Source organism: Nanorana parkeri, unplaced genomic scaffold, assembly GCF_000935625.1.
Source record: "Nanorana parkeri isolate BGI_ZX_2015 unplaced genomic scaffold, ASM93562v1 scaffold1238, whole genome shotgun sequence".
In the NCBI taxonomy this organism is placed as follows: domain Eukaryota; kingdom Metazoa; phylum Chordata; class Amphibia; order Anura; family Dicroglossidae; genus Nanorana; species Nanorana parkeri.
The window spans coordinates 258,501-269,118 of record NW_017307506.1 but is presented as its reverse complement, the minus strand read 5'-3'; positions in this window follow the sequence as shown (position 1 = coordinate 269,118).

Sequence of the window (10,618 nt, the reverse complement as noted above, 5' to 3'; positions counted from 1 at the left end):
AGTCCATCAAGTTCAACCTATTAGGATCTCATTCTAGGAGGACCTGTACCCCTGTATATTGCGGTTCCTTAAGAAATCTTTCAAAAGTTTCTTGAACAATTCCACATTATTTGCTGAAATCACCACCTGTGGCAGTGAGTTCCAGACCCTAACTGATCTTACTGTGAAGAACCCCCTTCGCCCCTTGTGCTGGAATTTTTTTTCCACCAATTTTAGGTGGTGGCCTCTAGTTTTTGTAATGGAGTTAATTTTAAACAGTTTATCGCTAATGTTGCTACCACCATTGAACATTTTGTACATGGAGATCCTATCCTCCCTTAATCTCCTCACCTCCAATGTGAACATGTTTAAATTTAGTAGCCTTGTCTCGTAGCTCTGGTCCTCCATACCCCTAATTAGTTTGGTTGCCCTCCGCTGGACTTTTTCCAACTCAAGGACATCTTTTCTTAGTACTGGTGACCAGAACTGGACCGCGTACTCCAGATGAGGTCGAACCAATGATCTATAAAGTGGCAAAATTATAGACTTGTCCCTGCAATACATGGTATAGGACACAAAGCCACTGTAGAAAGGCCAGTGGAAATCCCCAATTCTCAAGGACATAATACAAGTAATCCCATGAAACAAAATAAAAGGCCTTTTGGATATCAGCAGCATGTCTGGGGTGTTACTCTGTTGCATATGATACATCAATTGAATGATCTTTTGTGTGTTATCAGAGGCCTGGCAATGAGGTACAAAACCCACTTGGTCCCTATGGATTAACTGCTCTAGGAAATTATTAATCCTGGTAGCTAGTATTTTGGAGAGCAACTTGACAACTTGACGTCTACATTTAATAGGGAAATGGGCCTGTATATATGTGGATCTAAATGGTCTTTCCCTGTTTTAGGAAGCATAACTACCTGAGCTAATAAGAAAGAAGGGTGAAAGCGCAGGCTGGTTTTCAAATGGTTAAATAATTTAGTCAAATGGGGTAATATATCTGAGAATATTTAAAAATATAATGCAGAAAACTGTCTGGGGACTTCGCAGTTTTAAGAGTTTTGATTGCCGATTGGACCTCTAATATTGTGACGTCCGCCTCCATCATCTCCACTATAGACTCAGAAAGGGTCGAGACAGGGAAGAACGCAAATAGTGCATCAGCCTTACAAGAATCAAAGGTAGAAGGTGAACTAAAAGTTTGGTCAATCATTTTGTAAATCTGGATACATTACGGGTTGGATTCACAGTCTGAGTCTGAGTTTGATCTTACCCCTCTAGTTTTAGCATTCAATAAATTCACCAGCATAGAGCCAGGCTTATTAGCCCTGGTGTAAAAACGTTTAGTCCATCTAATTTCTTTTTCGGCCTTATCATTAAAGAGAAGGTTCAGTTCCACTCCCGTGGAAGCCATCTTCTTGTGCAGCAAAACAGAGGGGCGAGCTTTCTACTCCAACTCCAGGCGCTCCAGCTCAGTGTATAGATCCTGAATTTTGCATTCACTTACCCCTTTCCTGCGAAAAGTGAATTGTATAAGGTCACCCTGCATCATAACTGTGTGGGCCTCCCATAAGAAGCTCATAGAGGAGATAGTGTTTTCAGAGAAAAATGGAGTTAGATCATTGCGGACAAGATCTGCTGTGTCCGCGAACGTAAGTAAAGAATCGTTTAGTCTCCAGATATAATTACTCGTGCTTGATGACAGAGAAGCACAACAAAGAAGGACCGGGGAATGGTCAGACCAGGGGACTGAGAGAATATTAGTTTTAAAAACCGAGGGCAAAAGGTTTTGAGTGGTAAAAATGTGGTCAATGCAGGAGAAGCGAGGATTACAATAAAATGTGTAGTCTCTAGCAGTAGGATTTTTCTCTCTCCATACGTCAAAGAGAGCATGTTCAGATAAAAGAGTGTTCATACGGGCAATGTTGCTGTCTCCAGGAGGCAGTCGTAGTGTGGGAGCCAGAGGTGCACCTGTCTAACCTTACATTTAGAGCCATGTTAGAGTCCCCATCACCAGCAGAGTGCTCAATTTGTGTTTCTCAATCACCCCTAGGAGGTGAGAGAAGCATTGGGTTTGTCTCGTTTTTGGAGCATAGAAAGGGACAATTCTGATTTCCATATCAAAGAGAGTACCCTGCAATAGCAAGGACCTACCCGTTGGGTCAGCTAGTTCTTTGGAACAAATAAAGGGGGTGGAGCTGTGGAAAGCTAACAAAACCCCTTATTTTGTTATCGTAACATCACGTGAAAGACTTGAGAGTAGGCTTTATGTAAGAACTTAGGCTTGGAGGTGTCAGAAAATCTTGTCTCCTGCAAACCTACAATATTAATGTTGCAGGAAGCATAGTAGCTAAAAGCTTTACTACGCTTGCAAGGGGAATTGAGACCCTGGACATTGTGCAAAAGAATACTTTAGGAGGACAGCATTGATACAGTATTTCCAGCCAATTATCCTAATGGAGACCCAAATGAGAGAGATATGATGGAGCCGTCCTAGAAAGCAGAGGGATCCACTGCCACCAGGGGTAGAAAAAGGGTTGAGAGGGAAAAGGCCAAAAGAAGTAAGAGAAAAAAGTAAGGAACCAAGATAAATAGAGCATAGAAAAAACATTCTTCAATAACTGCACGTGCAGATTTGTGAAACACTCAATAGCATTACCAAATGTGGAGGCGTCCGTGGGACCTGGACATGAGTGGTTTTACTGTAGTAAGAAGCAGTTTGCAAAGGACCTGACAGTATAACTAATACCAGAGCAGTAGTTAACTTTATGTGGGAAGGGGAAGGGAGGGGAGGAGAAGGAGAGGATAGGGACATGGTACAGAGGATAGGACCTAAGGAAAGACTTTGCGACACAAGATGGAGAAGGGCCAACAATCTTAGACAGGAAACATCACAGTGCTATGTGACCTCTGTGAGGGAGGGAAGCGCAGTAACAGCTAGAGAGGGACGGGTCCATGGTAACAAGAATTGAAGGCCCCAATCCTCACAGAGATGGCCCATGCACAACAATAACAGTACTGGAGTCAGCCAGGAGTGAACGCATAAGACCGGGGCCCATCCCGCTAAAGCAAGCAGTCAGGTCCCGGGTTCAGTGCCATCCACATGGGGAATATCAGGAATCATAATATAACCATACAACAGATGTTGAAGAGAATGAGTAAAATTAGAGGTTCAGAAAAGTATTTGTGCATCCATCCATTGAAACTCAAGGTAGGGGAGCGAAGCACCCACAATATGTAGCTGTCAGATACAATGCGACCTCTATGGGGAGGGGCAGGTCCATAGCATCAACATGGGAACATAAGCCATTATAACAATAGCAAATCTCCCAGCCCCACGGAGGTGATATTTTAAAGTAACATCATACTAAAGCAAGGTACATGCATCCTCATAGTAATAAGAACTGTAAAGTCAGGTGAATACTGGAAAACTTTGCATAACATCGGACTAAGCACCGGAGAGAGAAGGCACTGTGTGGAATTCTGTAACGTAACACGTGCAGCATTCCCAGCCACTCGGAGGCATGACAGCACACGCAATACATTGGAATGAAAAACCTCCAAAACGTGTATATAGCAAAAAAAAAACACTACTCAACCCTCCAGGGTGAGTTTCATTCCAAAGAAAGTCATTAAGATGAAAGGCACAAACTAACTGGCATTGCCAGACTTCAGAAGGTGTTCAAACCGAAAAGAACCAAGGAACCACCAGATGAGTTATAATCCGGTAGGAGCCATGAAGGGCCTATTTGACTCACTAAGACAGGGACAAAGCGACGACCAGGCAGCGTCAACCGATAGACTACTCCTGCGCTTGTTGGGACTCCTGAATCCTGTTAGAGTGACCCCTGGCGGGCACGAGGCCTGCATTCCCATAGAGGAGTCCGGCGACGTTCCGGGGAAGCCTTTGGCAGTGTGGATGATAGACCTGTTGCCGCTGGTGTCATGAGACATAGGGATTCCAGCAGAAAACCCACTTCCTCAGGCATAGCGAAAGAGTATGACTGACCTTTAAAGCAAAGGATGCTTTGAGCAGGAAGCCCTATTTGTATTTGATGCGCTGATGTAATTAGGCTGCCAAATACGGCTTCAGGAACTTCCATTTCTGTAAAGTCTGTGGGGCCAAGTCAGAAAATACTTGGTATTTGAAGTACAGGGCATCGTTCCCAGGCTGCCTTCATGATTGCTTCTTTGGATTTATAATAGCTATCACGTCTCTTGGAGGGTCATCTGGTCTCTTGGAGCCCAGGGCTCCATGGACACGGCCCAGTTCAAGCCGCTCAGCAGGGTAATTCGGCAATAGTTGCTGGAACATAGCCGTGACTGTAGCATTGAGGTCTTCTACATGCTGCGGTAGGCCCCGCAAACGGATATTGCCCCATCTGTTCCTGTTTTCCAAGTCTTCCAGTTTTAGGAGAGGAGTGGAGAGGTCAGATTTAATGTTGTCTAGGTCCTGTTCATGGGAATCCACAACTGAGATCACATCGTCCATTTTGTATTCAAAGTCATGGAGTCTTGTGCCCAGTTCCTTAATGTCCCTGGAGAGTGGTGCCGCAAGCTTGTCAGTTGCAGTTTGTAACTCCTTCTTGCTCTAGAAGATCGGAATCCCTGCAGGTCACCTCATGTTGGTTGCATGGAAGAGGAGAAGGAGCACTCTCGCTGGAAGAGTGGTCAGCGTCCGCTATCAATTCCTGTGAGGAAGGCTGCAATTCCGGCTCAGGGGGAGAAGGCGCCATTTTGTCTGTAGAGCTGGTAGTAGCCAGCGTGGTCGAACAGTGCGAGCGATGGCAATTGGTACCGCTATTCTTCCCCATATTACTTCTCCTCAGTCCCGAGAGGGTAAAGATCATAGTAAAGAAACGAGAGCTGGGGCTAGGTGTGAGTGTAGTGGAGATAGGTTAATGGTCACCAGGTGACTAGGAACCATTAAGCCGGCTTTCTGACCAATCATGAAGCCAGGGGGCAGGTAATGACTTTGCTGCCTGGCTTCCTGATTGGCCAGCTTCCTGACCAATTAGGAAGCCGGGCAGCGAGTCATTACACAGCGAGTCATTACACATTACTAGTATCGGCATCCCTAGTAATAAGCCACAATCTAGATGTAGGCATATTGCCCCCCTCCCTTTTTCTGAAGAAGAAATACTTACATTCTTGAATCTTCACTGATGTGCCTCCATGGTGCACTGAAATTCCAAGCTGTTCATTGGTACCAGCCTCAAGATGCCGCACCTATCAACTGATGTCATAGATCTGGACTAATCATACTGCACATGTGCTCTATGTGCAGAACTGTTTTTACACTTTTTGGCAGGTAGCAAGGTTCTTGATGAGCAGTCCAACTTTATAAAGCATAATAGAAAGCAATATACAGAATAGTTATGCAGCACAGATGTAAGGGATACTACATTGTAGGACTGCTATTTATGTGCATCAGACATGGGTGCCTCTCTAGAATTCAAAAAAATATTTTTGCTGAAAAAATCTCTTTAAAGAAGCATGAGGATGAATATGTATATGTATTGGGTCTGTATATATCTGGTTAAATCTATTCTCCTTTTATTTTAACTTTTCAAATCATATCTTTACTAGAATGTATCACAAAATAGATGAGTCAACATTCTCTCTGAAATGCCTCTTTATGCAAGAAACATATTTCCTTAAGCCCAGCCTGTATGGAGAATATGGTAGCTTGATGACTTTATACAATCCACAGACAGTGGACACATACATACATACATACATTACAATACCAAGACATACAAAGAACAATAATCTATATAGAGGAATATTTGAAACAAAGTATCTGATAAGTCCCTTTGTGGCAGACTTGACACGGCTGACAGTCTTAGACAGTAGTGGAGCTGGTATAGTTAAAGGTTGAAATTAAATAGTCTTATGAAATGACCAAAAGGAGCATTTGGAGTATTCTCTCCTTGGCAGGTTTTATTTTCAGCTTATGAAGTTAAAAAACATATCTATATGGTGACTTGGGTGGCAAACTCTAATAACGTCTTATGGCTGTTCATTGCTAACAAGATTCCACATCTGTTGATAGTAGTTTAAACTTTACTTGGAAAGCAGTAGATAAATCCATAGTGCAAATTAGGCCAAAACGCCTTTGCAGAGGGGAGCATTCAGATGTTGAGTCAAGCCTTGGAGTTCTCTTTTACTTTGCTGATTTTTGGTGCAGTTTCACGAAGGTTCAAACAAATAATGCTAGCTATACATGGCCATACTGGAGATAAACTAGAGAAAATCAATAGGTACCTCAAAAGCATGCATGGAGGAATCTCTAGTGTCGACTATTGTACCCTGGCAGCCACAGCACCCATGGTTGCCTGAATACCTGAACAGTGACTACATCTGATAGGATGTAGTTACTGTTCAGCTGATCAGTCAATTTTTAAATCAATTTTATTAAGCTGGGTGGTGAGCTGGGTGGTGTTGACAGCGCCACCCAGAGCCCGAATGTCATCCAATTAAGCAGGAATGCATGAGTCAGTTATAATAAATCCAGGCCGCAACATGAAGCCTGTATTTCTTTATGAAGAGGCTCACAGTCTAAGTGAATTCTTGAACATTGGAAGAAGGTCCTGGCATTTTGGTATTCTGTATGGCTGATATCCTCATTAGCTTAAATATTCTCTGAACCTAGATTTACAAAAAATTTTGCAGGACCATTTCACATGAAGATTCAGTGAATCCATCCTCTAACTTTGCCACTTTAAGGCACAATTAGAAAAGGAAAAGCCAAAGTAATTTAAAGCATTTTGCAGCAAGCTGAAACCTTTAAAAATGTTCTGATTGCTCTTATGAAGATAAGTCCAGGCATTCTTTGTAGCTCCTAACTCCCTGCATGGCAGGTCACAAGATCAGGCTCTTTTCCTGGTTCCTATTCCATTTTATTACACTGCATTGGATTCAGAGTGCGGACATCAGCGGAGAGCAATGCACATTTGTTTACTGCTACTTTATGAATGGACCCCTGAATGACAACATGGCAAGTCTTTACCATGTCCTCATATACCTTTCTCAGTGTCTATTAATTGAGTTCTGTTTTTTATACAACCTACTGATAGAGAAGTCAGTTTAATAACAATTGTTTAATGGACTTATATATCAATGAACTGTATAGTAAACACAACTTATGGAACAGACACCAAGAAAATAATATGAGGACATGGTGATAATGATCTCTAGTGCATAGGTACTCTTGCTTGTTGTCAAGTATTTTTGTGTTGTTATGAGGGCTCTTCTTCATATATAAGTGAAAAGGCCATTGGGGGAGTAGGAGGCACTCTCTTTTATCACGAGCTGGAATTCATGCTGCAGTGTCTACATGTCTTATCCATGCATACACCTCCTATGAAAACCCATCCTAAATTACGTTTGTGATCATAAGCTGCATCATTGGGACCATTACAATGATTTTGTACCTTAGGATCTTTATCAACAGAGGCAAGATGTCAGAATCCTTGTTAAGGAGTTGTAGGCAACTGGCTACATGCTTAAGATGAGGCTGGTGACATTTTAAATTAAAGTATATTTCCACTTTTGCAGCCAGATTGGGATACCACCTATTTTATATCTGTTAAGTTCCCAATCACATAGCATGACTTAACTTAGCATAAAAAAAACAATTGCAGATGACCTTTTTAGATGTTCATTGTGTTAACTTCAGGACTGAAAAATCCTATTTAGTTCTCCCTGTCTGGTTGGGTGGAGTTTTGTTTTTAATAATTAACCCTGCCTGTACTGTGCTGGCAGACTTCTTTATCACTTGTAAATCACTTGTAAACTAGATAAGCAGGACTGTCTGTCCAAATAAAGGGTTAAAGCCCTGAAGACCTTGTATGTAAGAGACACTCAGTCTTTCCTAAGTCTTTCTATTAGACGTCAGAGTTTGCTGTTACTGAAATTGAGAGAGTAACTTGCAATGGCCTGCTAAATAGAAATATCTAAAGAATAAGCAATATTTTTTAAATTATTTTAGGTATGCTGTGAGAATGTGAACCCTTAAAGGAGTTAGGCAGAGCCAGCTGTCACTCACGCAGCTGGGTGGATCCCGTCATCTACGTCGGGATCCGCTCCGGCGTCTCAGTATACCGCGAGCTGTAGCTCGCGGTATACTGAGCTTAGGGTAACGGGAGGACGCTAGTTTGTGTCCTCCCGTTACCCTAAGGAGAACTATGGGGAAAAACACTGACCCCATAGTTCTCCTTTAACAAACATATAGTGAGGGTTATCTAAATTTTGACTGCAAAAGTGGAAATGCAAAAGTGGAAATACACTTTAAGGTCTGGGAAACTCTTCATTTGGTAGTTAGCGGCATATATAGTTGTCACTAGGCTGGCATATATAACTATGGTGTAGGGTAAAGTATCTCTCTTTAATCTGAATTGGTTGAAGAACTTGGGACTTACCAGGAAACATTTGCTTTTATCATAGAGTATAACCTGATGACTTTTTCAGTCTGTGCCTCAGCAAGCACTTTAAAAAGTAATATTTTAGAACAAGACCTGTCACAAGCTCCCTCTTTGCTTGCCACAGTACATTTCAATGATACAGAGGCACATGATTGCTCAGTGGCCTCTCTGCCATGATCTGACACAGGATTGTGATCAACAGTGGGTTTCCAGCTCCATTTGGAGGAGCCTAGGTGAAGAGCTGATACATTGATACAGTGCCACATTCTGAATTCTTAGCTGTAGTGGTGAAATAGCTGACGAAGTGCTCTAGGAATGCAGATATCAGAAATTCCATGCATTCTTAAACACACATGTGTTTAGAAAATGTGGCATGTCATGAATAGGACAGTAATATTTACTATCCTTATTTTCATTTACATGATCACTGCCAGAGGTAGTAGTTACTGCAATCCTTGTCTAACAGAAACAATATTTCCAAAGTCTATTTGCGTAGAGGTTCTTATGCCTTGTAGTTGTTTGTGGAGCCATGAGTAATTATGTGAACAAATGAGAATCTTAGGTCTTTTTTTAGCTTTGGCTATATCTCCGATGACCTTCAGGAAGAAAGGAAAGAGCAGACAGAACACTCAATGCTGCTTATACTGCTTATACTTCCCACTGTTGCCACCACTGGATATCATGTGCAATGTCAACGTTTCTGAGGCTAAGTAAAAGTGGAACTTCTTTGGTGATTTTTTATTTTTTTTTTAAATTCTTTATTTTCAGTTTTCAAGCAAGTAAAAACAATAGAGCAGAACAGAAGAATAGGTTGTACAGTGGTATACAAAACAATGAGCATAGCATATACACACAGTGAACAGATAAGATCTAGCATTTCCACTGGCTTCAGATGCCTTCTAGACAGTGCGGATCGTAACCCGGCACCTCCTCTTATTAGATGAGGGCGCAACTATTAAGCTGTGGAATGTTCACGCTAAATCCAACTCAAACATGAGGGCATTGTAGCTAGTTATGCGTTACGCCAGGGTCATAGTTTAGGCAATCCAGCAAGGATGGAGAGTAAGGAGAGAGACAGAAAAAGATTCAGGACTGAGATAGGGGGAGAGCAGGGAGGCTAGTGGTCATTGAAATGGATACCATCGGTGCAAGTTGGGTAGGCGTTCAGCCGTGACCCGACATGTGAGAGGTTAGTGTGATTCAGGACCTTCACGATCAGGGCGGTAGGTTATAGCATGCATTTAGAAGCATTTCCCCTCGGGCACCTGCAGAAGGCGGTTAGCAAGGATCTTCGAGAATAGCTTCAGGTCCACATTGAGTAGAGAGATCGGGCAGAAGCTAGCGCATAGGGAGGGATCTTTCCCCTCCTTGGGGATGACTGTTATGGTGGCCCGGAGTGAGTCAGCTGGAATGGGAGCCTCTTTGGCGATGCAGCCGTCGTGTGTGCTCAATTGACAGCGTGATCCAAGACTACCCCACAGAACACAGCACTACATTTCTTAATCTATAAACATCATATCCAACTTTAGCGTAGGTTGCAAACAAGCGGAGTATAGCTACCCAGGTCACCGTCCAGTCCAGTATTCCGGGGAGAGAGAAAAATCAAACTGAAAACACGAGTGGGGTAAGAGCATCAGGGTGGTGGAAATCGTGCTCTTCAGGATTACCGGGCAGTGGTATGTGGCGAGCAAGCGTAGACCAAAAAGACATCCAAGTCGACGGCCACTAGGAAGTGTAGGGGAGGAGTCGCCAACGGCAATAGAGGGAGACCATCCATCACATCCCTAGGGCAACCTGGGAGCCGAGTAAAGGGCGAGGGACAGGAGTCAACCCCATCAAAAGTCAGCAATCCCATGGTAGGATGAAGAGGGGGAAACGATGAGGAGGCCGCGTTGTAGTCCCCAGGCAGAAAGAACCGTATAGAACTGTAAACTGTAGATCGACAGCAGAACAGATAGAAGGCACCAGACCAACTACCTCACGCCTCATGGGCGGTGGGGTCTCGACTCAGGTCAGCCTCGGATCGGCGGCGAGAGCGCCCCCTGCGGGGCCTCTGTGATCTGGGGGCCGGTGGTAATGTGGGCCTTGTAGCGGTAGGGAGCATGAGCCAATCCGGTATTTCAACCGGATCAGTACCCAGGAAGGCAAATAAATCTGGTAGCTGGTCCGGTGTCAGCAGGATGAAGGTGGCTCCGTCCTTCTGTACC